General features: G+C 46.3%; 1 long non-coding RNA gene across 1 annotated transcript; it reads left to right on the top strand.

Moving 5' to 3' along the window:
- Window positions 1–24,544, top strand: LOC140680500 (uncharacterized). Its single transcript, XR_012051858.1, has 3 exons — window positions 1–440; window positions 10,193–10,310; window positions 23,749–24,544. It is a non-coding gene; the product is annotated as an uncharacterized lncRNA (long non-coding RNA).
- Window positions 24,545–24,729: the final 185 nt, after the last annotated feature.

The following is a 24,729-nucleotide window of genomic DNA, read 5'->3' as shown; positions in this document are numbered from 1 at the left end:
CTAAGCAGTCTTCGTTTCACAGGTACCAAAGTTTTGTCTCCTTCTCCAGGGCGAGATTCCCACTGGCAGGAAAGCATCAAAAGAACATTGTTTGCACTCCTCGGAGGAGGGAAGGGAAAAAAGCAGCCCAGGCAGGTAGAGTTTCTTCCTGAAAAGTAAATCCGGCGTTCTGGAAGGAGTTCAAACCTCGGGCTTGACAGGCAGGAGAGCGAAGCTTTTCGCACTGAGCATGCTTCGTCCTGCACTGCCTGCACACTTAATGAACATTACTTCCTTCCCAGTGGTTACTCCTAGCAGAAATCCACACCCCCTCTTTTGAGAAGTGAGGAATGCAGCTGAAACCAAAGTCCAGAAAACATGCCCGGCACCCAGACAAGGCCCCACGGATCAATAAACTCAGGTTGTGACCCGCAGGTCAGTTTGGCAAACAGGACATCAGGGTGAGTTTTTTCTACACTTGGTGGAGTTTGCTTTATGCCTCAGCTAATGCTGCTCGCTCCCCAGAGAAAATAAAACCGTGCTGCCTTTAGGAGAATGATTAAATGCTCCAATAACAGATGGGAATTCTCTTTCGAATCTTGTCTTTCCAAACCTGCTCGAAAGTGAGGAAAGAAGTTGTGCTGTTTTTCTTTTTTGGACTCCTGAACAAAAGCTGTTTGAATTTGTCGTAGGGAAGGAGTATCTGGTGACTGAAAAAAAAAAAAAAGCAAAAAAAAAAAAGCTCCTTTTATTTAGTTAGGGTCTAATCCTGTTCCGTTTGCAATCACATGGAGTTTTGTCATTACCTCCAGTGGGAATAGAGCTGGGGTTTTAGATTACAAATGCTTGCAGGCAAGAGCTGCGTCTACTCCAGTGACCTGCACAGGCCAGACTGGTTTTGGCACTTCAATTTGCAATTTATACCACTGCTGTGCCTGAAACCCCCCCTTCCCCAAATTCACAGGGAATTGCTGAAGAAAAGCAATTTTGCAAAATTGCATGGGTGGTTTTTAAAGCTTTTCATTGTATTTCCAGTTTTTTGGTGGGTTTTTTTTGGTTTTTTTTTTTTCCTGGAGGTTCCACTTCGCTCTCACGTCTCAATCCTCCCCCACAAAAGGAGGAGAAATTTTCTGTCCTGGAGTTTCTGCTGGCCCTGACTGCCCCGTCACAGCCTCCAGGAAAAAGCCAAGTGCAAGAATTAAAATGAAATAACGCAGGCCATAATGTTGTCAGGGTAAGGAGCACTAATCCCAATCACAACTGCATGGGACATTGCACTCTGAGGCCTCTACATTTTAAAATAGGTTAAAACTCATCATGACCTCAGTGTCTGAGCAAAGCCAGGCTCCACAGGGCTGCAGGTCCTGATGTGAGCAGGACAAACCATGACAGAAATTACATTTCTGGAGTCCAAATGGCCCAGACCTTGAGAACACAGACCCAGCTTTGCCTGCAGACTCTGAAAGTGCACAGTGGGAATATATTCACACAAATCCAGTTCAGAACCACTTTGCTCCTAAGGGCAGCCAAGTGATGTCATTTCTTTTAAAAATTGTTTCCTTGCCCACACATCTCTGGTTTCCCTTGTTTCCTTCAGGATCATAGAAGAAAAAGTCCAAATCCTCCATGACAAAACCAAGCTGTGCTGCATTTCCAGTGCACAGAGCTTGAAGAGGTTTTGGAAACCCCCAGAGAAAGTTTTGGGCTGGTTTGGAGAAGCAGCCATGGCAGGCTAATTAAACCCAAATGCAGTAACCAAAAAGCTTTTCTCTGTGCTGCTTCCACTTCACATCACAAAGCTTTCCTTTGGTCAGGAAACTCCCTGGTTCCCCTCAGCTGCATAAAGTCCCTAACAGGGGATTTTCCTAACAGGCAGCTAAATTGAGTTTTATCTCCCCTGGACCATCTCAGAAGCTTTTCTGAGATGTGCCAGGAACTAAAATCAGGCGTTCACTGATGTTCATGGCGAGCAGGGGCACAGGGGCTGAAAGGAGCTCTGAGCTGATGGACCCAAGGCTTAATCACAGAATTGTGATTTTAATCACAGAGTGGTGATTTTAGACATCCTCTTGTCCCTCAGCTCTTCAGAAAACCCAAAAATGGTTTGGATTTGCTCATCCCATGGGCAGGGACACCTCCCACTATCCCACGCTGCTCCAAGTGTCCAAGCAACCTGACTTTGGACATTTCCAGGATCCAGGGGCAGCCACAGCTTCTCAAGTAACATCAGGGAGGGTTTAGGTTGGATATTAGGAAAAAATTTTTCACCAGAAGAATAATAAAGCACTGGAATTGTCTTCCCAGGGAGGTGGTGGAATCACCATCTCTGGATGTGTTTAAAAAATGCCTCGACATGGCACTTGGTGCTGTAGTCTAGTTGAGGTGTTGGGGCATGGGTTGGACTTGATGATCTTAGAGGTTCCAACCTCATTATTCTGTGCTTCTGGGATTCTGTGACTCATTCTGGGATTCTGGGATTCTCTGGGCACCTGTGCCAGGGCCTGCCCACCCTCTGAGTAAAGAATTCTCCCCTCCTATCCCCGTTCCTGCAGCCCAGCTGGATGAGCAGGGCACACCTTGAGCTTGAAGTGCCACCAGGAGCAGCGAGGCACCTTTGGAGCACCCTGGTGTGACACTGGGGTGGCACCAGGCTGGGGGGACAGCACGACATGAGCCCAGGTACCCCAGAGCTGAAATGTGCCAGCCCTCCTGAGACTCACACAGGAGCTGGGTGAGATATTCTAGCTGCACCCACAAACCCCACCCTCACAAATCCCAAACCCCACACTCAGACATCCCAAACCCCACACTCAGACATCCCAAACCCCACACTCACAAATCCCAAACCTCACACTCAGACATCCCAAACCCCACCCTCAGAAATCCCAAACCCCACACTCAAAATCCCAAATCCCACACTCAAAATCCCAAATATCACACTTAGAAATCCCAAACCCCACACTCAAAATCCCAATCCCCACACTCAAAAATACCAAACCCCACACTCAGACATCCCAAACCCCACACTCAAAATCCCAAATCCCAATCCTCACAAATCCCAAACCCCACACTCAAAATCCCAAATCCCAATCCTCACAAATCCCAAACCCCACACTCAAAATCCCAAATCCCAATCCTCACAAATCCCAAACCTCACACTCAGAAATCCCAAACCCCACACTCACAAATCCCAAACCCCACACTCAGAAATCCCAAACCTCATGCTCAGACATCCCAAACCCCACACTCAGAAATACCAAACCCCACACTCAAAATCCCAAATCCCAATCCTCACAAACCCCAAACCCCACCTCACAAACCCTGCACCCCACCCTCCCACAGCTGCTCCTGCAGCACCCCAGGGCTGCTGGCTGCATTTTCCTGGTGGATCCCCAGGCCTGGGAGCTGCAGGCACATGGCAAATGTGCCGTGTGTGTCACACCAGGATGAGCAGGCTGCTGATTCCCTTCATGCCTAATTACCCAGCAGCGCCTGGCACCGTGATTTATTTAGCACAGCTCCCAGACAGGTCCCGTGTCCAAGTGGAAAACGCTCCCTCCCCTTTTCCTGCCGCAAGGAAAATCTGCCAGGGCATCCGAGGCCACAAAACTCTTCTCTGCAGGGATGTCGGAGAAATTGGATGGACCACTGGATGCCAAAGTTAGGGTGGCTGCACCTCGAAATGAGCTCAGAAATGTATCTGTATCTCCAACTGAAACATAAATTAAGTTTTATATACTAAGTGTATAGATATATAGATATATAGATATATAAATATTAAATATTTAGATAGATAGATAGATAGATAGATAGATAGATAGATAGACTCTGTTCTGACACACAAATTACATGTTTTTGAGAGTAATTTCATCTCAAATGTGTGAAATTTGTTTCCCCACCTACAGCCCTGCAGCTGGGACAGGTCACTCCATTCAATGCCTGAGATGCTTTAGGCTGTGCAATAAATGGCAGAGAGCTGGGCAGGGTGGAAAAGAGGGGGAAAAGGGGATATTCCCCTTGTTTAGAGCTGCTAGATGGGCTGTCCACAGCAGGGAGAGGAGAGCACAGCCTCCTCCAGGCATCCCTGAGCCAGGGCAGGGCTGGGGAAGCCTGGCTGGGTGAAAAGAGCGGCCCGAGCTGCGGGCACAGGATTGCTCTGGGTTTGGGCTGCTGCCCACAAGTTGTGTTGAACCAGCAGAGCCACGGGCACAGACCTGGAAGGGGCTTGCCAGGGTGAGGACAGAGCCCACCAAGGCACGGGCAGCACATCCAGGAGGGGACCATTGTTCCTTCAGATGCGCCACGTCCAACGAGCGCCAAACCGCCTCTCCAGAGCCAGCAGCTCCAGCTGGGACAGCTTTGCCTCCCTCTTTTCCCCCTCAGGACGCATAAAACTGCGTTCCTGCTCTCCTTCCTGACACCAGAAGAGCCTGGATTGCTTCCCATTGTGCTGCGAGAGCTTGAAACGTGGCCATGCTATTTACAGCATCTCCCTCGCCCGCGGGGATCGGAGGCGCATCCCGATTTTTCCACCATATGCAAGCAGCAGGCACTGCTGCCTGTGCCAGCAGGGCGAGCTCGGCCCTACCTGCCCGTGCTGCCTTGTGGCCGCTGGAAGCACTACAGAGGGAAAAAACTGGATTTCCCAAGGAGTTCTGTCAGCCTCCCCATTGTTCTCCGCACTCAGTTGCGTCCATCCTTCAATTCTTGGTGGGAAAGGACAAATTAAAGCAAGGCTCTCAAGGGTGGAGCTCGGTTTCTGTTCCTCTGAACTGTCATGTTCGCTTTTGGTCGCTGGAGAGCTTTTCAAAAGGCTTCCAGTGACTCAGAAACCTCGAATCTCTTGGTTTTCAGCGGGAGTTGGGCTCCTGCTGGAGCTGCAAAAAGCATGTTCTGCTTGTGAGGGTCTGGAGAAACATCCCAGCTTTTCCATGGACATTTAACAGCCCTGGGAGAGGCTCCGGGTGTTTGGGGCTGGGATGTAACTGGGGTGACTTCTGGAGTGACTTCTGGAGCCTGCTGGGGTGGGTGGAGCTCTTGCTGCTCCAGCAAAGCTCATTCCAGCCTTGCACTGGGAGCAAAAGTGACCCAGGAGATTTTATTCTGATGGACAGGACAAAGAACTCAGCCAGAGATTAAATAATGGTGTGTCCCCAAATGTCTCCAAGAGAGAAACCTCCAGGAGATCCGATGGACCAGATAAGAGAGCCAAGGATGCCAAGGAGGGACCTCCAGATCTGGTACCAGAGGCAAAGTCTGACTCAAAGGGACTTTGAAAATTAAGGAAGTTAAGGAAATTAAGATTGCAAATCCTGCTGAAGAGCTCAAACCCCCAGAAGGCAGAACCAGAGGGAAGAAACGGAGTGGAAGTGTGTGATGTGTACAAAAATGTTCCAAACTATTGGTCTCTTCCAACTTTAAGACCCACTAAAATAAAGAAGAATTTATGCATTAACTTGATGGAACACTAAATAAGAGCAGCTGGCACGTTTTCCAGTGTGCAGCAGGTAATCCAGACACGTTTAATGTTAAATTACAAGAAAGTTTAACTTTGAAGATGGTGCAAGGATGGAGCAGGAAGCACAGCAGCTCCCAAGGCTGTTCCAGCATCCCCCTGATCTTCCACACAACTTTGGGCCAGGCACTTCACATCCCTGATTAAAAGTGATCAAAGGTTGCTGTGATAAAGCTGAGACAGCAAAAAATGCAGGAAAGAGCAGGCACAGAATTCAGGGGACTCAACTCAGTCTAACAAATTAGATTAACGATGATTTTTTCAGTGTCTTGTTGTAGGGTAATAAATGACAGCAGGCATTTACCTGTGACAACTGCTGGTTTTATATTCCAGGCAAAATAATGTTGATGGAAGGAAGAGAAAAAGACAAACTGCACAAGCAGCAGCATTGAGCTCAGGGAATTTAATTTTTCTCCTCTCTCAGGAGAGAGCTGTCTCAAGGCTAAATGTTTTGTGTGCACGGGTACATGTGATAGATACTCGTGGAGAGATGTTGAAGTGCAATTCTTCTGAAGGAGCTGAGCTGCATCATTTGTGCTGCGTCTCTAACCTGAAAACAGCTCAACTTCAATAAGACATGGTACTTTAAAAAAGAAGGGAAGAGAAGAAAGGGAAAAAAAGGGGGGGGGGAATCAAGATTTGTTTGTAACTTCTGATAGAAGGAAAAAAGATTTAGGGTTTTGCTTCTAAGCAAGTAGAGCTAAAAGCCATTTATTGCACTGAGTGGATTGGATATGTTTTTGCCAGCATAAAAGGCCTTGCTGTGGATCAATCCCTACAGGATTAAAGAGTTTTCTGATGCCTAATCCCAGCCTCAGCTGAGAGTGCAGAGAATATCAGAGCTGAACATGAAGTTCAGAGCAGAAAACAACCACAAGGAGCATCAAAATGCAGGAATTTTCAGCCATCACAGTGGCACAGGAACAAGGCTGGACCCTGAATCCAACACAGCCCAGACTGGGTCAGGAATTTCATTTTCTGACCTCCTTGATCCTCCAACATTAGCAAAGCTGGAAGATTTCTTTGAAAGGCAACTCCTCACTTCTTTGCTGGACTTCCCCAGCCTAAGTTAAGCACCCTGTGCACACCATCACAATTAGAAGCCAACTCTTTTTTAATTACAAAACACTGTAAGCGTTTCTTAACCTATCAACTTCTTACCATATCATAGATAACTTAAAACCAATCATCTAAAATGACCCTTTGTGAGTCTTACTACAATATATCTTTCATAATTCTGTTTCTCTGAAGTATCCAGTCTTATTTACAAAACCATCCTTTAAAACGTTTTTCTAGCTCCATTTCTCTTTCAACAACATCTGTCCTATGCCACGACATTTCTAAATCATTTCTTGTCCCAAAGTTTACATACAAATACGAACTGTATGAGCCTTCTATCCAACCCTAAAAACTCACTACACATCCGTTGCCCACAATTTCTGCGTGTAACAAGAAATTTAAGTGTGAAGTGGTGGTTAGCTCCTCACAGTCTGAGGAGGGAGAAGGTGGCAGTGGGGTTTCCTCCCTTCTTTTTGGAGATTTGCAAGAACAGAGCTACAGCAGTTGGATTTTTGAGTGAGTTCCACTGAGGTTTCCACACCTCCAGGGCTGTAAAACTTTTGCTGAGGGTTCCTAAATCACTTTGCAAAGATGTGGGACAGTGTGGGAGCCTGGGGTGGGTCGATGCTGGCCAAACACCAGTGCACCCACAAAAATCACCTGAAAAGCAGCACAGAGCCAACGGCCTCGCCCCAAGGGTGAGTATAAATGAGTATAAATAGCTAATAAATGAGATTTGGGGGGTCCCCAAGCCTTGTAGCTCACCCCCATGAGCCAAGGTGGTCCCAGATGGAGCATTTTGAAACGTGACCACCCTCATTTGAACCACCTTGACGTGCTCTAACACTGTTTTATGTGACAAGAGAGAAAGAAAGCAGGATTCTTTCTCATCCCACCTGGAAGAGCTCATGGAAAATGTCATTACAGCTGAGATTAACACTTTGATTTTGGATATATTGACACTTCACTGTGGAAATTTCTATATCCAGATTTTCCTAAACAGCTTCAGCATGCAACAATTGATTTTTAACCCTCACCTGAATGCATCTGCTCCTTCTTGGGGATTTTTTCCCATCAAATACACACCCCTGCCTTTTCAAGCCACTGCCTGGTTGCTGATTTATTCCAAGGACTCTCCTTTCTTCTCAATATCTCCCTTATCCTTTCTTTGCCTGTTGGTAACTTGGCTTATCCCATTTAAGTAGTTTGCAGGGTCAGAGTGAGTGTCAGGGGATGTTTGTCTTATGTCCCATGAATTTAAAAGTCCCTTGTCCTGCAAATGCTGCTGTCCCTGTGGCTGCATCGCCTCCTTAACTGTGCACCACGCACAATACTTTGGTTTTTAAGTTTTTTTACGAGTTCTTTTAGCAATTTTAAAGTTTTTTAAGGTGCCTGGGTGAATTCACACACAGATCACCACACAGACCTCGCAGTAACTGCCTTGGTGCCTGCCAGAGGAGTCAAAGCTTTTCATTTGTTGCAGAGGTAAATGCAATAAATACCCACAACATCTCCATCAAGCAGGACTTTGCCTGGTGTTTACTTGGAAACCACTCTCAGATGTATTCCTGCCATAAACCCCTAATTGTAAAAGACTAAAACTCTTGGTATTGAGTGCTACACCTCGTGGTAAAGTGTTTGTAGCTTTTTTTTTTTTTTTTTACTTTTAAACAAACAATTACATACAAACATACAAACAAGGTTTAGAGAAACAAATAATACCCAGAGCAGCAGAGGAAAAATCACTCCAGACTCCTTCACATACTTCTGCTTATTCTCCTGACAGCATGCAAGGAATTAATACAATTAAATAAAAATCATTAATGAGTATAACCTATGCAGCAGGAGAAAAAGCCCAGCTATTTCAGCTGGAATTTGGACAAAGCAGGAGCAGTGGATGCTGCTGTGCCATTCCTGTTCCATGCACAAGGAGATGCTGCATTTACCTCTCTGCTGAGCCACCAAAGCACTTCAGGTACCTCAGACAGAGAAAATGTTTCAAAGAAAGCAAAAATACATTGCAACGCGGGATTTAAAACAGATTTCTGTTGTGAGCTTCAGCAGAAATTCAGGAATAAATCAAAAAGTGAACACACATTTTGAGTGCAGCATCTTTACAGACAGGTATTTATCACTTAGATATTTGGAAACACAACAGGTTCATTTCAACAAATAATCTTTTTACTTTGCATTAAACAGCCATGGGGCAATCCAATAGAAAGGGTTTGGAGCAGGGACTGGCACCTGCATTCCCCCTCACCAATCCCCATCAATCCCTACAGGATTGCAGAGTTTTCTGGTGCCTAATCCCAGCCTGGCAGAGATGCCTCAGTGAGAGTGCAGAGAATATCAGAGCTGAACATGAAGTTCAGAGCAGAAAACAACCACAGGGAGCATCAAAATGCAGGAATTTTCAGCCATCACAGTGGCACAGGAACGAGGCTGGAGCCTGAATCCAACCAGCTCTACACGGCCCAGACTGGGTCAGGAATTTGATTTTCTGACCTCCTTGATCCTCCAACATTAGCAAAGCTGGAAGATTTCCTTGAAAGGCAACTCCAAGTGTCAGCACTGAGCTCGAGTCCCATTTCCTCCGCCTGGATCAGCGCCTTGCAAATCTCTGCAGAGCACATCACCTCCCCAGGCAGAGCACAGAGCCAGCTCCAACAGAGCTCTGACAGCACAGAATTCCTAAATACAACAAAGAACACTAAATTCGGGGGTAAATCTCTGCTTCCCTTCTTTATTAGCAGCTCATCTTCCTTCTGTTCTGAAATCATTCCCAAAGGAGCTCCTTGCCCGTGAATTCCCCGCTCAGCAGTGCTCAGCACGCAGAGGGATGCAGAGATCTCAACCCAAGTTTTGCTCTGAGGCTGAACCTGCAGTTTGCAGTTCCCATCCTGCTCCACAGCATTCCCCAAAATTCCTATTCCCAGCCCCAGCTGGCTCCTTGGCAGTGGGTCCTGCTCCAGGGATGCTCAGCCTCTGCCCTGAGCTGTGCACTGGCTCTTCTTGCTCTCAGCTGGGAGCTGGAGCAGCCCAGCTGGGATCTGCTCCATTCCAGGAGCACCAGGCAGGGAGTTTTCACCCTGCAACACCCCAAATCCCCCTGCTCCCACTGACAAATGGGGGTTTGCATTCTGTGCTCGGGGTTCTGGAGGGGAAATCATGGAGATGATGGGAACACCCATCAGGAATCCCAACCTCCAGCAGCTGGGCAGGCTCGTGCCAGGCTCCCATGCATCCCATGCATCCCATGCAGCAGGACAGGCAGCAAGGGGCGAGGCAGAGCATTCAAAGCTTTCCTCTCCTCTCCCTACCTAAATCTGTGGAAGTGAGCAAGGCAGGGCCAGCACTCACACAGTTGCTGCTGCTCTGCTGCCAGCTGGAAGGAGACACGGCTCTTCATGGGTCAGGACTCTGCTCCAGTTTCCAGCTCGTGGCTCCTGAGATGCACAAACCCCCTCCAACTCGCCATGGACATCATTTGATTTTCATCTTCCTCTATTTTCAAGTTGCTGAGCAATAAAGGTGCATTTAATTGCCATTTGCACGTGCTTGATTCACTCCACAGTTTCTGAAGTGATTCCCTAATAACCCAAGCTTAAATCCTGTCTTTTTGGTGTTTTTAACTTGCAGGAATTCAGCAATTGATTAAAGAGGGAACAGCTGGTGGTGTCTGATGTGGAAGGAGCTCCCACAGCTCAGAGCATGGAGAGGGTTCCATGTCAGGACAGAAGTGAGCTGCAGGTTTTGGGTGAGTTTGATGGGACTCTGCTCCTGTCCCTTTCTGTCCTTTCATTTCTTTCTTGACTTCTCCACTTACAAAGCCACAGGTGTGAGGAGTTCATATGTGACTGGTACATTTCTGCAGAAGCATTTCTATACTAAATCATAAAATCATTTCGATTGAAAATTATCCATTTGCAAGATCATCCAGTCCAACCCTTGACCCAGCACTGCTGAGCCCATCACTGAATGATGTCCTCAAGGTGCCACATCCACATCTTTTAAGTCAAAAAGGCCAATTCATTGCTTATAACCATTTCTGCCATACCCTAAATGCTGTTATGATTCTTCTTGCGTGGTGTCTACAGTCCTGCTGTGAGGGACACTCTGCAAACACAGAATTAAAACCGACTGGGAGGTTTTGGAGTGGCCTCAGATACACTTTCTGTTCAATCTTCCCTCTTCAGGTGTTCAGAGGAAGCTGTGCCAAGAGAAAGGCAGGAAACTCTGGGATTTTGATGACTGGATGTGGCCTTTGGTCCAAGCATAGGAAAGCAGGGAAGACCAGGATGATGACAACTTATTTAAAGTGTCACTGGTATAGGAGCAGTCAGTAAAATGCTGCTTCTGACCCATTTTTTCTCAGCCTCAGCAGCCATCAAAGCCAAATCACTTCTCCACCGCATCCTTTTTTCTTATTGATAAAGAGATTAGAGATTTAACCCAACTTTTTCCCCTTCATCTCACCCTCATGTCTATCTGGAGAATTAGAGGGAGTTTGAGAGCCAAGATCATCCTGAGAGATCTCAGCCTAACTCCCAGGCATCCCATAAATGAAAGGAACCAGGAATCATTTATGCTGCAGAGACATTCGGGCAGCTGATGTGGGAATCCAGAGCTTCCCTCTGGCTGCCCTGGCAGGGCTGGGACCCTGGCAGGGGTCAGGAACCCCCCTGGACAGAGCCCCCAGAGACACTGGCTGTGATCTCTGCCCATGGAAAAGAGTTTTCAATCTTACAGGATGAATTACCAGCTCTGAGTGTTTGATATGAGTAATAATTAAGTGTGGCATGGGTGCAAAAGTAAAATTTTAGGATTCTAGATGAGGGGTCCAAAGGGGACAAGATGGAGGAATTGGGTGTGTCTTGTCCTTTCTCTCCTTCTTCATGCCCTCCATGTTTCACTGTGGTGTTGGCATTTTTCTGTTGGTTCAGGCTGGGGACACACTGTCCAATGTAGGTGACAGATATTGGCACGTTATTGTAAATCCAGCACAGGTAGTTTCTGGTATTTAATGTTTGTACCATCCCACTGAGGGCAGAGCCCCACACGCTGCCCTGCAGGACAGAGCTGCGGCAGGGCAGCAGAACATGTTAGAGATAAACAGAATAAACAACCTTGAAACAGCACAGACCAATTATGGCTTCTGCTTTGGCAGCGGGGCTGACAGACAGAGACTTTCTACAACCTCAGAATCATCAATACCTCAGATTCCAACACTGGCACTGGCACATCCTCGGGAATGTGCAATCATCACCACTCCAGGCACTGGTGCTTTTCAGGCAATAATCCCTGCCTGGCCTCCTTCTCCACCTGCAGCACTCATTTCAGCCACTTCACTCCATTTAGCAACTTAAAAGAAAGGCTGGAAACCCAGGTAATTAATTAAGGGAAGGGTTTGAACTTGTGCTGGAGAGGGAAAGGAATCCTTAAGTAGTTACATAACAACATCCAAAATGTTAAGTTCCTAAACTACACACAACAGTGGGGAAAAGGAATTTCGGTAATTTCGGTATAAAAAATATTCTAGGCCAGCAAATATTCAATGTACACACAAAACATGGAACAAACCTGGAGATTAAACACTGACGAGATGAAATTAAACACTCCAGAATGTTTAATGGTTACCCCCATAACCACAGTAATATCAACTAATAATATTTTCATAATAACTCAACCATATTTTTGTTTCTTTATGCCTGGTATTAATTTACTGACAATTAACAGACCAAGATTTGAATGTCACAGGGCAGAGAGGATTGGGAAGCACTGGAGAAATGACTCAGGGTTGTTTCAAAGCTGCTGGAGCAATGCTAAATCCCAGTGAAATCCCTTTTCCCTCATCAAAAGCTGGCATTTCCCTGAAATTTTAGGGGAACTCCAAGAACTTTTCTCAGTTGTGATGACTGAAGGGTGGAAAGTGCAGGGCAAGCTGCAGGATCGCCCCAAATAAAGGATGTCCAAGCATGAGTTTCACAGGGAGTTTTGGGGATTGTCCAGGGAGTGTTTGGGATTGCCCAGCACCAATTCCAATCTGTGGATTGTTCCACATCCTGGAAAACCAGAATATTGTGGATAACACCTCCCTGCCACCTCAGGCTGAGCCCTGGAGCTGAACCAGCAGAGTTCTCATCTCCAGCAGGTCCATCCCTGCTCCCCCATCTCCCATTCCCACCTTTCTGCCCTCACCCCAAACTCCAGCTGTGCCTGGAGCTGGGAGAGAAAAATCCCAATTTCCTGGGAAAAGTGTGTTTGGGAAGGAAATGGGTTCTCCCTGAGTTACAGCAGGTGAGAGGGGGCCAGGAGGGATGAGTTCAGCAGAGCCACAGCAGCTGGGGAGGAGAAACCAGGATGGTGACCCCCACAAAACCCTGGAATTTGGATTCATGCCTGGATATTTTGGGATACTTCTGCAGTATCCCAGTTTTTCACAAGGTGGGAATCTGAGTGGCCTGACAGGGAGGGTAAAACCAAGCCCAGAGCTCAGCACAGCAGCAAATAAATGCAATATTGGGACACAGGGACACGGCGCAGGGACACTGGAGTGACCAAGGTAGCAGAAAATCTGAATTAATGAGCTCCCCTGCACCAAAGCTGCTCCCACACGCAGCCATTGAGTGCTCTGCACCCTTTAGTAACCCCATTATCCAGGTTTTCCCATTGTCTGCAGCTGTGTGGCTCCCTTATTCAGGACAATGAAAGCCAGGCTGCACTCTGGTACCTTCCTCGACATCCTAATGCCCACCCCTTTCCCTTTCTCTCGAGAGAAAGGGCAGAACAAAGTTCTGGAAATAAAATCTAATTTAAAAAAAATAAAAAAAACCAAAAAAACAAAAAAAAACACGCTTTGGGTCCTGCCCCTGAGCTCTGACCTGCCTGGGCCGGACGAGAAAAGACCTAAATACAAAAAATTCTCCTAAATACAAATATTAAAAATTAACCTTCCATTTCCCACTTAATTAATTAACATTTCCATAAACACACGTACACCTCTCTTCCCAAACTTCTGTCAGTCAGCACTTTTTTTTTTAATTTTTCCTTCACTGCAGACTGTAGCTCCTTCCCCAACCCCCCCAGTCCTTGCTTCAAACTTTATAATAAAGCCCCAAAAGTTCACATAATGTCTGGCTATTGTTTCTGCAAAGAGGAATTCTCCTCCCCGCCTCCTTCTTTCTCTGTATCTCTGAGGCACCACATGGCACAATAAGAGCCCTTTCATGTTCAAGACTCACAGTCGTTGCTGTGGTAACTCACCCAGCCTCACCGAGTATCCAAATAAATAGTGAAAATTAAAAAATCCAACCCCAGCGGGGCCGGCTGCAATCTTATCTCTGCCGCGATGGCTTCAAGGGACATTAAGGAGCCAAATAATAACCTTTTGCCCAGATTAGTCACCTAAAAGTGGCGATTATTGGAGACAGAAGGACATTTGTGCTGTTCCAACAAGTATTTGGAGCACAAAGAGGGGAAGACGCAATGCAGAGCGCCAGTAGCCAGTGGCATCAAAATGCTGCCGTGGAGTTTTTAACCACTTGCAGACAGATTTTTTTTTTTTTTTTTTTTTTTTTCCCCATTCCTTTGGCTGTCCTCAAAAGCTTCGGGCTCGACACTCCCGGGGATGCTTGTGAAGGATTTTTTTTATCTGACAAAGTGTCATTAATTGGTACCTCGCAGGAAATGCTGCTACAAAGAGAAACGCGTGTTTTCCCAAAAAAAAAAAAAAAAAAAAAAATTAAAAAAAATTTTAAAAGGGGATTTTTTTTCTTCTTTTTCTTCTTTTTTTTTTTTTTTTTTTCGTCTTCTTCTTTCTTTCCCCTCCCTCTACGTGCCGAGACAAGCCACCGCTTGAGGCCCCCAAGTATCTGCTATTATCAGTTAAGTCACGTCTAGTGCCAGGCAAAAGGTCATTTCAGGTCATTCCGGAGATGAAAGGAAGGGGTAATGTATGTGAGAATGCCTGAACTGGCAAGCCAAGAGAAAAAAGGGCGAGGGGGTGAGCGAGAAAAAAAGGGAGGAAGGAAAAAGGATGCGAGACGAGGAAGAGAGGGATGGAAAGAGAGAGGGAGAAGATGAGAGGATGATATCAGGCTGAAAAGGAATGTTCTTATTGCCAGGAAACAAATAAAAGCCCGGACCGCAGCACCTCTGCTGACACGCTGTGAACTTGATTCCTCATCAAATAAAAAGGCTGCCACGTTTTACGGGGTCATCTTTTTAATTCATTCCTTCAATTAGGGTTTTCTGGTTGGTTTTTCTTGGATTTTTTTTTTTTTTTTTTTAACCTTAACTGCTGAGAAAGGCAAATGCTTAAGGGAGACGGGACTATCCATTGTCTGGGGTGTCTGCTTCAGCTTCCTTTGTCTGGGAATTAGAAGAGAGAGGTAGAGGCTGCTTGCTTGCCTTTTTTTTTTTTTTTTTTTAATGCAGCAAAAAAAAAAAAAAATCAATTTTGCATTTAGCGGTGAAAAATAAAATATCACGATGCTGGAGAGCAGACAGCCCAGCCTTTCTCCATTTGCCTTTTCTCACTTCTCCCCCTTCCCCCGCTCAGCTCAGCCCCCCTTTTCCATAAGGTAATAGTCGGATGAAATTTTCAGCGGAGCCCATCAGTCATTCCTGAACCCATTCCAAGGCTCCCCCTCCGCCCGGCTCCTCGCATCCACCTCCCCCTGCTCCCAGCTCCGGCTGGACTTGTCTAACAAATCATTTTTGTAGGACAAGCTCCCGGCTCTCCCCGAGCTGCACCAACCCAGCACAGCCGGGGAGGAAGAGCCTGAGCGGGTTTTTTTTGTTGTTTTTCCTTTATTTGTAAAACCATTCCCATTCTGGATGCCCTCCTCCTCCTCCTCCTCCTCTCTGCTCCCCCCAGGCTGAAGCTGACCACACTGGAGCCTCGGTGGAGTGTTGGGAATGACATCACATGAAATTATCCTTTTATCAGCCTGCTGGGTTCCCTTCTGAGCAGCCTCACCCAGCCCCATAAAAACATCTTCTTTGTGCTTTATCCCTCAGAATCCTTTTTTATTTTTTCCCCCTGGATAGTGCTGCTGTTTCTCCCTCTCCATCCCACCGTACCCACATGGATTTTTCCTAATATCCAACCTAAACCTTCCCAAGCTACGTCAGGGAAGGTTTAGGTTGGATATTAGGAAAAACTTTTCACTGAAAGAATAATAAAATACTGGAATTTTCTTCCTATGGAGGTGGTGGAATCACCATTTCTGGATATGTTTAAAAAAAGACTGGACTTGGCACTTGGTGCTATAGTCTGGTTGTGGTGTTGGGGCATGGGTTGGACTTGATGATCTCAGAGGTCTCTTCCAACCTCATTATTCTGTGATTCTGTGATTCTGTGATTTAGGGCTTCCTAAATTTTGGGAGAAGGGAAAATTACCTGGGGAACGAGCCCAGATTTCTTTGTTAGCAGCAGGGCGCTGTGTTTATGGGGCTGGGGAGGGGAGGGTGGGTGTTAAACTACCTCCAAAATCTGGGGGGGCTGCTGAGGGTCTGGGTGGGCACAGACTCACACAAGAGCTGAGGTTGAAGGGACATCTGGAGATGACCAGGTGACACAAAGGCTGTGGCACCCCACATTGCCCTTTTAAACAGCACAAAATATTCAAAACCCAGTGCTAAAATTGCTCTGGACACTCAGAACGCTCAGGTGAAGCCTCTGGCAGCTGCTGATAGTGGTGGCATTCCCACCCCGAGCCTGTCTAGAGGAGTTTTCCTGGTTATTGTTCTGGCAGAGACTGGAACCAACAATTAAAATTCATTTCAAGGTTTTGCAGTCAGAATCCTCCGAGAGCCCCAGTGACTCGGTGGCTGGAGCTGTGCAAGACCAAGGTTTCAGTCCCATACCTAATTAACCGGGCTGAATTAAGTTCCCTCTCTCCTGCTGATGGTTCCTCATTGCCAATAAATTACCCTGTGCATTTATTTTTCCTTCAGTCATGCTAAGTTTCCAGCAGCCCCACTCTTCTCCCCCATTTGTCACTTTTATTGCAGCACTATCAGAGACGCAGGGTTGCAGGCACTTAATCAATCCTGCCGAGCTCTTGTGTCTCTTTGCAACTTGCTGCAGCTCTGGAGAAGATTCCTCCAGGATTCAGCAGCTCCACAAGGAAACCTTGGCATTCTTGCCTGTCCATTTATTTCCTAATGCTGGAAGTTAAGGCCATTTGCCTCCTCAGAGCTCGCTGCCAAACAAAAATCACTTGTGCAGTCAGCTCCTGAAATATGGGGATAGAACAAACTCAAAGGTCCATTCTTGACACAGAAATCACTCCAAAACCAGAGATTTTTTTCACTTCCCCCCCAATCCTGACATTTCTCCAGCTGTGCCTCTCCAAAGGGTTAAAGCCAAGGCGTGTTTGGAGATGAAGAAGCTGCAGGTGTGAGAGCACTAATTGGGTAACTGAGCAATAATGAAGGCAAGGACGGTGCAAAGGGGGGTTTGCAGCGCTCTGGAAAACCCTAAACGCAGGATTCTGTGAAGGAAGATAAAACCACAGTGGAGTTTGGTATCTTGGCACCAAAGGTGTGTGATTCCCACAGCAGTGGGGCTGATCCCACACAGCCCTGCTTTGTCTGGCCCATCTGGGGATGGCAAATCCCCAAATCCCCATCAGCTCCTGCTGACCAAGTTCACTTTGGGCTACAAGCCCAACCCAAGCTCAAGCTGAGAAGCGACCTGAATATCTGAGCTATGATGAACAACACTTTAATTTTTAAGTAAAAAATCAAATTTTCAGCCAGAACCCAGGAGAAAAAGAAGTTTGGCTCACATAGGAAACAAAGGGAAATATTATTAATTGTTAGAGGCAAAAAATCCCAGTAATGGAGGATAAAAAATAAAACCCCCAGCTATGGTTTTGTTCAAATCCAGGCTGTATTAAGGTTGAGAACCACAATAAGAGCAATGTAACTCAGAAAGAATAATGACCCCAGCAGCTCTTGGAGCTCCCAAAAAGCCATGGGAGAGACAGGGAACACTCCCAGGGATGGGCAGGGAACACTCCCAGGGATGGGACAGCCCGTGCCAGGGCCTCACCACCCTCACAATAAAGATTTTTTCACCTAATATCCAGCCTAAACCTACTGAGTTTCAGTTTGGAGCTATTCCCCCTTTTCCTGTCACTCCTCATGGAAGACACCAAACCCTGAGAGGGGCTCTCACTATGGAATTTCTGGGGTTTTTTATTCCTCAGACGGGTGTTAAGCAGAGCACCACAGACCTCACCCAGGATTTATCACAGCTAACGAGGGATGCACTGCAGAGAGACTCCTAAAGCAGGGACAGCAAAGAATTCCATGCAAAATTAAAAATGTTAATGCATTTATTTCTGATATTGGGTTCAGATTCCATCCCCCCCCACCCCATTTCCTGAAAATCAGTGTGGATAAGCCTCTGCCACCAGATTTCCAAGATAGCTTCCTGTAACAGGACTGGAGGCATATGCCATCAGCACCTGAATATTACTTTGTTGTTAGGGACCAGCCATATGTTTCCTATTTGAAAAAATTACTTTCTATCACAGGAAGCCACTTTTTCTAGCAACAATAGCAGAGGTTCTTGTAACCGTTTCACCCACGGAGGGGGGAAAAAATAATGACAAACCACCCCACTGGAACAGCTTTCTCCAAGTCACAAGTGGAACCTGGGTTTTGAGGCTTCATATTCAACGAATCTTAGGTTGTGATTAATTTATTCAGTGAAATGGTGCTGTTGCAACAGCAGCCAGGGGAAATTAAAAGACTTCAGGATATGAACAACATGTTGGAATAGTGTCAGCTTCCTCCGTCACCGAGCCTGGAACCAAAGCTCAGCTTTATATAGGGACAGAAAACATGGAATCTGACAGAATGTTTGGCGCTCTGACAAGGAGACACCTCTCCATCATGAAAACTGAGACCCAGCCACTCAACACAGAATTTCCAAAATCACTTTAAAGACAGTTCCTGATGCTCCACACAACCATAACATGGAGTGTCTGCAACGGGAGGCAGATGGGAGCCTGCCAAAAACCATATTACGGTTTGTTTTTTTTTCATTTGAAAAGGAAACTTTCTTTCAAACAATATTATTCGCTCTGACAGCGATTTTCCTCCTGGAAAACATCCTGAGCACATTTCCATGTGAAGGATCACTGCGTCACCCCTGAGCCTGGGACAGGGAGAGGGACCAAGGAGGGCTCAAACAGCACTGCAGTCACAAAGCACCAGGATGCCTTATTGCTGGAACCCAAGCCATTTGGGTTTTCAACTACAATATTTAGTATTTGATTTCTAGCAGGAATAAGAAAAAAAAAATTGTCTTCATCAGAAGCCCTTCTGGAAAAGCTCCACATCCCATTCCTGCTTTGCCAGCTGGCCAAGCCTCCAGAAACATGGCACTAAGCTTGTGGATATTTATTTCCCTTGGATATTGAGGTAGACATTTGATGCGTCTCTTGACAGAAACTGAAACCGAAAAGTTTTGAGGAAAAGCAACAACAACCAAACAATCAGGAAGGTTTTCAGCCATGGGAAGGGGCAGTATTTCAGTTTTATCGAGGTGTTCTGGTGGTGGCAGGGACATCTCCTTTCCAAGAAGGGAGATATCCAAGTCTCCAGCTCTGCTCTGGGGGAAGCAGCTTCACTCCACTCCTGTCTCAGCTACCACTGGGACTTTTCCATCACCAAGGTCACAAAACCCCCAGTCAGACACAGCAGAGCTCCAAATCTGGTTCCTCATCGAGTTTAGGTTGTCACAACATGTGCTTGAATTCCAGCTGAGATACTCCTGATATTTTGGGGGGAAATGGAAATACATGACAACCCCTGCCTTGTTCTACATCTAAGCGTTTTAGGTTTTATACCCCAATTTAAATTTCCTCCTGGGGAGTAAAGTACTGCCCATGTAAAACTCCGCAGCCTAGCCCACTTTTGCCTCACTTTAATTCATAGTGAGTCCCACTGAAATTGCCACAAATTGAGAGTTAGCCTCAAAAAAAGCTCAGGCAAAGCTCAGAGGGAAATGTTTTCCTAAGATAATTTGATGTTTCCAGCCCTGACTAAACCACACAACTCGCAAATGTGTGAAAATCAGCAAACGCTTAAGGTTAAAAAAAAAAAAAAAAATTCAATAAATTATTACTAATTTTTTTGCCAAGCAGATATTTTGGACAAAGGCTCTGGCTGGCTGTGGGGTGGTTCAAAGTGCCATCTGCATGGGAGACAGTAATGGGATGTGATGGGAGCGCAGACACAACACGCCCGCCGCGGCTCTGCCTCACCCCCACCATTGTCTGGGAGCCTCTGGGAGCTCTGCCTGCATCTGGCAGAAAAGTTGATCAACTTGGGGTAGCTAATCAGGCTGCTGCAATTTCCGGCCCTTTCTTTCCCAGATTCCTCAGATCAAAGTTCAAGTCCCAGAATTATTATTCCCCGAATGCTTAATGAGCTCCAACCGAGGGACACCAAAGGCAGAGCTCAAACATTGACCGTGCACTTCATTGAGTTTGGCCAATGCGCCTAAAAACAAGAGGGTGGGATCCATGGCATGCAAAATCACAATATACAGATTTGTATTTTAATCCAATTAAGATTCCTGCCAGGGAACAGGGACGGCAAATGGCTCCGGTGGCTTTGTAAAGGGACCTTTGCTTTTCCTCGTTGCTTTCCCCCATATGAAAATTTCGCAAAGGTGGAATCGGCCTCGTCGTCAATCACTTCTAAAGAGCTCTCTTTTGGGAGAAAAGCAGAGCCCCACAAGCACAAAAGCTTCCTTGGAGACTAAAGTTCAGGATGTTGAAATGCAAAAGTCAGATTTTGCCAGGAGGCATGATTTCTGAAGCCAGATGATTCCACCTCAGATTAACTTATTGAAGATCTTTGCATGCAGAAACATTTCTTTGTTCTGGCAAAGCCTCCCCAAGTTTTCTATTCACAAATCCTGACCCTTAGGAAAGCCAGCCAGGATTCTTTTGCATTATCAGGTCAGAATGTTCAGGGCCCAATTATTTTAATAGTTACAAAAAAAATAAAAAGAAAAGAAAAAAAAAAAAGAACCTGACAATGCTTCAGAACACCAGTGAGAATAGAATTCAGGGACTTAACAAGTCACTCACTCTAACATCTGGCGTGTTCTTTGGAGAAGACTAAACACATGGAGAGTCTTGCTGCAAAAAGTCAATGGAGAGGAATGATAATTGCTCATTAGAATGCCTCCTCCACAGGTTATTTTTAACTTCCCCTACTCTTTCTAATCACAGTGCACGCATCAGATGCTCCTGAAAAGGGTCAGTGCTTGGGTTTCTCCTCTGCAGAACACACTTGGAACAAAGCCCTTTAACCAGGCTGAGGATTCACAGGCTGCACCCAAGGCACCTGTTCTGGGTTTAGCCCCCGAGCAGGGGCCCAAACTAAATAGTCCCAAAACCCCTCAGGCAGCTAAAGGCAAAGGCACCCAGGGGGAAGATGGAGAGCTTGGTTCCAACCTGTGGTGCAGACAATGCTTCTCCCTCAGCTTGAGGAGTGGCAGCAATCCCAGGTGCCCAAATGCAAAGATGGGACAGGGCAGGAGAGTCCTGACATCAGGAGCTCGGCGTCAATAAAGCAGAAGCCACTAAGTGTCAGAGGAAGCAAAACAGGTCTCGATCCACTTTTGGAGGAGGGAAAATTCTGGCTGGATTTTCCCAGTGTGTTTCACGTGATGTTTCCAAGCCTGCAAACACAACTCAGCCCAAATGAGCACAGATCTTTTGGCTGAGCCCATCACCACAGCACTGGAGCCTTTGTGAGGGACACAAAAACCATTTCCATGGGTCACCCCACTTCCCCTCAGCCTGGCTACGTGAAACTCTTCTCTCTTTTTTGGTTGGTTTTTTTTTTTTTTTTTTTTTTTTAATGGGGGTTCAGCAGAGCATTTGGAAAAAGGGGGAGATTCTTTGTGGTGTAACATCAAAGGCTGCACACAAGGAATCTTGTTCTGAAGCCTCTCACCAGGAAAAGCCAAACGAATTAAAAGCTCACATCAGACACTTCGAAGACAGCAAAGACAACGGATCCAGAGGCACAGGGAAAGCTTAAAGCCAACGGTTTATGGCCAAGACTGGGGAGGCTGTGTCCTTATTTCAGGCTTTTTAAAACAGCAAAAAGCTGTTTGAAGAGGAACTGAAGGACATGCTCATAATGGGCTGTAATTTGTTTGTTTATCTGTCTGTTTTTAATGAAGGAACCGCAGAGCCTACTGGAGAATATTCGAGTTTCACTTCTGTCACCGGCCCAGCCATTCTCTAAAAGCGCTGCCACCACATCAAACAGCTGCCAGAGCTCCCTGGGAATGGGCCTTAAAACATATTTCAGAGCCCTGAGGGAAGAGAGTGGCTGGACACAGCCCTTGGAATCTGCTGGAATGCAAATCCCCTTTCAGCAGCCAGCCCCGACAGCAGCCGTGCGAGCATCCCTCATGCCTCCTGCTCCAACCTGCCCCCGGACCACCCTGGAAGGAGCCTCGCAGGAGGAGGGACTGGATCAGCCATGGAAGGGCTTTGCAAGCCTTGATAAGTGGAGCGAAGCTGCCGGCGAGCCACCCACCCGCCACGGCGGCCGCAGGGACGTGGCACGGGGGATGAAGGGCTGGAGCTCCTCCATCAAACATCTCCAGGGGACACCTGGGCCAAAAGCAGGGCTGGAACGTGGAGGGGAAGCCTGCAGCTCCCAGGCCCAGCCCAGCCCGGAGCCATCGAGTGTCTGCTCCAGCTCCCCATGGTGTGAAATCCACACCGTGCTCCTTTTGCCTTTTCCTTCCCCAAAATCCACACTGTGCTCCTTTTGCCATTTTCCTTCCCAAAATCCACACCACACTCCTTTTACCATTTTCCTTCCCAAAATCCATGCTGTGCTCCTTTTGCCATTTTCCTTCCCAAAATCCACACCATGCTCCTTTTGCCATTTTCCTTCCCAAAATCCACACTGTGCTCCTTTTGCCATTTTCTTCCCCAAAATCCACACCGTGCTCCTTTGGCCATTTCCTTTCCAAAATCCACACTGTACCCCTTTTACCATTTTCCTTCCCAAAATCCACACCACACTTCTTTTACCATTTTCCTTCCCAAAATCCATGCTGTGCTCCTTTTACCATTTTCCTTCCCAAAATCCACGCTGTACCCTTTTTACCATTTTCCTTCCCAAAATCTACACTGGGCTGATTTACCATTTTCTTCCCCAAAATCCTCACTGCGCTCCTTTTGCCCTTTTCCTTCCCCAAAATCCACACTGTACCCCTTTTACCATTTTCCTTCCCAAAATCCACACCACACTCCTTTTACCATTTTCTTTCCCAAAATCCACACTTCACCCCTTTTGCTTTTTCCTTCCCCAAAATCTACACCACACTTCTTTTGCCTTTTCCTTCCCAAAATCCACACTGTGCCCCTTTTGCCATTTTCCTTCCCAAAATCCACACTGTGCTCCTTTTGCCTTTTCCTTCCCCAAAATCCACACTGTGCCCCTTTTACCATTTTCCTTCCCAAAATCCACACCTCACTTCTTTTGCCATTTTCCTTCCCAAAATCCACGCTGTGCCCCTTTTGCCTTTTCCTTCCCAAAATACATGCTGTGCCCCTTTTACCATTTTCCTTCCCATAATCCACACTGTGCTAATTTGCCATTTTCCTTCCCAAAATCCACGCTGTGCTCCTTTTTCTCCTTTTCCTTCCCCACCTGACACACATCCCCGCTTCTTCCAGCACCACATCCTCCACCAGCACTGCTGAGCAAAGTGCCCCGAGGTGCCCGGGAGGAATTCATCTCCCTCCTGGGTCAAGTTTTCCTCCAAGGCCACTCTGAATTTTCTCTGCCATTTCCACAGTGCAACACTGACCTCCTGTGGCTGCGGCTCCTCAGCCCTTCTCCATATTTAGAGATCCATATTTAGATTATTTTTGGGGAAAAAAAAGCCTGGAAAACTCGCCCTGTGCACATCTACTTGTGTTGTTATCCGTGTGTCTACCAGCAGAAAGGGGATGGAGGGAAACGTGCTTTTGTTGGCATCAATCCCAAAAGAAAAACAACTTTTTAGGATAGCAAATTTCCTGGTTTGTGTGTTCCTACAAAACAAGGTGTGTGCTGTGCAGAGTTCTTGTGGAATTGCTACAAGCAGGTAGATTCCAGCACTGATAATTTCTGCTTTTTTCTCACAGCTATTTAAATTGAAGCAGAAATGGGATCTTGCCTGTGTTGGAAGTGGATCTTGGAGAAGTGAGGATCCCCGAGCAGCTTCCTCAGCTTTTTGTGGTTGTCACAGCTACCAGAATTGTTGAAACCATTTCCACAGGGTTTTTTTCCCTCCCTGCAAGCTGATGCTTTTAAACCAGAGGCAACGTGAAAATCCCTTCTGGGAGACAAAGGTGGATTGTCCAGGAGAGATCCTGCTGGCCTGTTCTGCAGCTCAGAGCCCACAAAAACAAGGAATTCCACAAGAACAAGAAATCCCACAAGAACAAGGGATCCCACAAGAAAAGAGATTCCACCAAAACAAGGGAACCCACCAAAACAAGGGAACCCACAAGAAAAGAAATCCCACAAGAACAAGGAATTCCACAAGAACAAGAGATCCCACCAAAACAAGGGATCCCACCAGAACAAGAAATCCCACAAAAACAAGAAATCCCACAAAAACAAGGGAACCCACAAAAACAAGGAATTCAACAAGAACAAGGGATCCCACAAGAACAAGAAATCCCACAAAAACAAGAAATCCCACAAAAACAAGGGAACCCACAAAAACAAGGGATCCCACCAGAACAAGAGATCCCACAGCACATTCAAGTGCTTCTAAAAGGTCACTGTGGTAAAGACTTCCAAAATCTAACTCCTACTCCAAAAATGTGCCTCAGATGTCCAAAAAATCAAGATGAGGAAGGCTCCGGGGTCACCTCAGAGGAGGTGAATATTATAGTGAATATATATAGTAAATATTATATATATATAGTAAATATTATATATATATAGTAAATATTATAGTAAAAATAGTCACAAAGTAGAAAGAAGAATTTTCGAGTACCATACTGAGGAGTTTTAGTTTTATACATAGGGGTCAAAAAATTTAAAATAAAAAGATTTAGGCCTATCCTATCCTCCCTCTTTCTTCTTCCTTACCTCCATGTTCTTAGTGATATTAG

This window comes from Taeniopygia guttata, chromosome 24, assembly GCF_048771995.1.
Source record: "Taeniopygia guttata chromosome 24, bTaeGut7.mat, whole genome shotgun sequence".
NCBI lineage: Eukaryota > Metazoa > Chordata > Aves > Passeriformes > Estrildidae > Taeniopygia > Taeniopygia guttata.
Note: the sequence above shows the minus strand (reverse complement) of the source record. Positions and strands in the feature narration are given on the sequence as shown.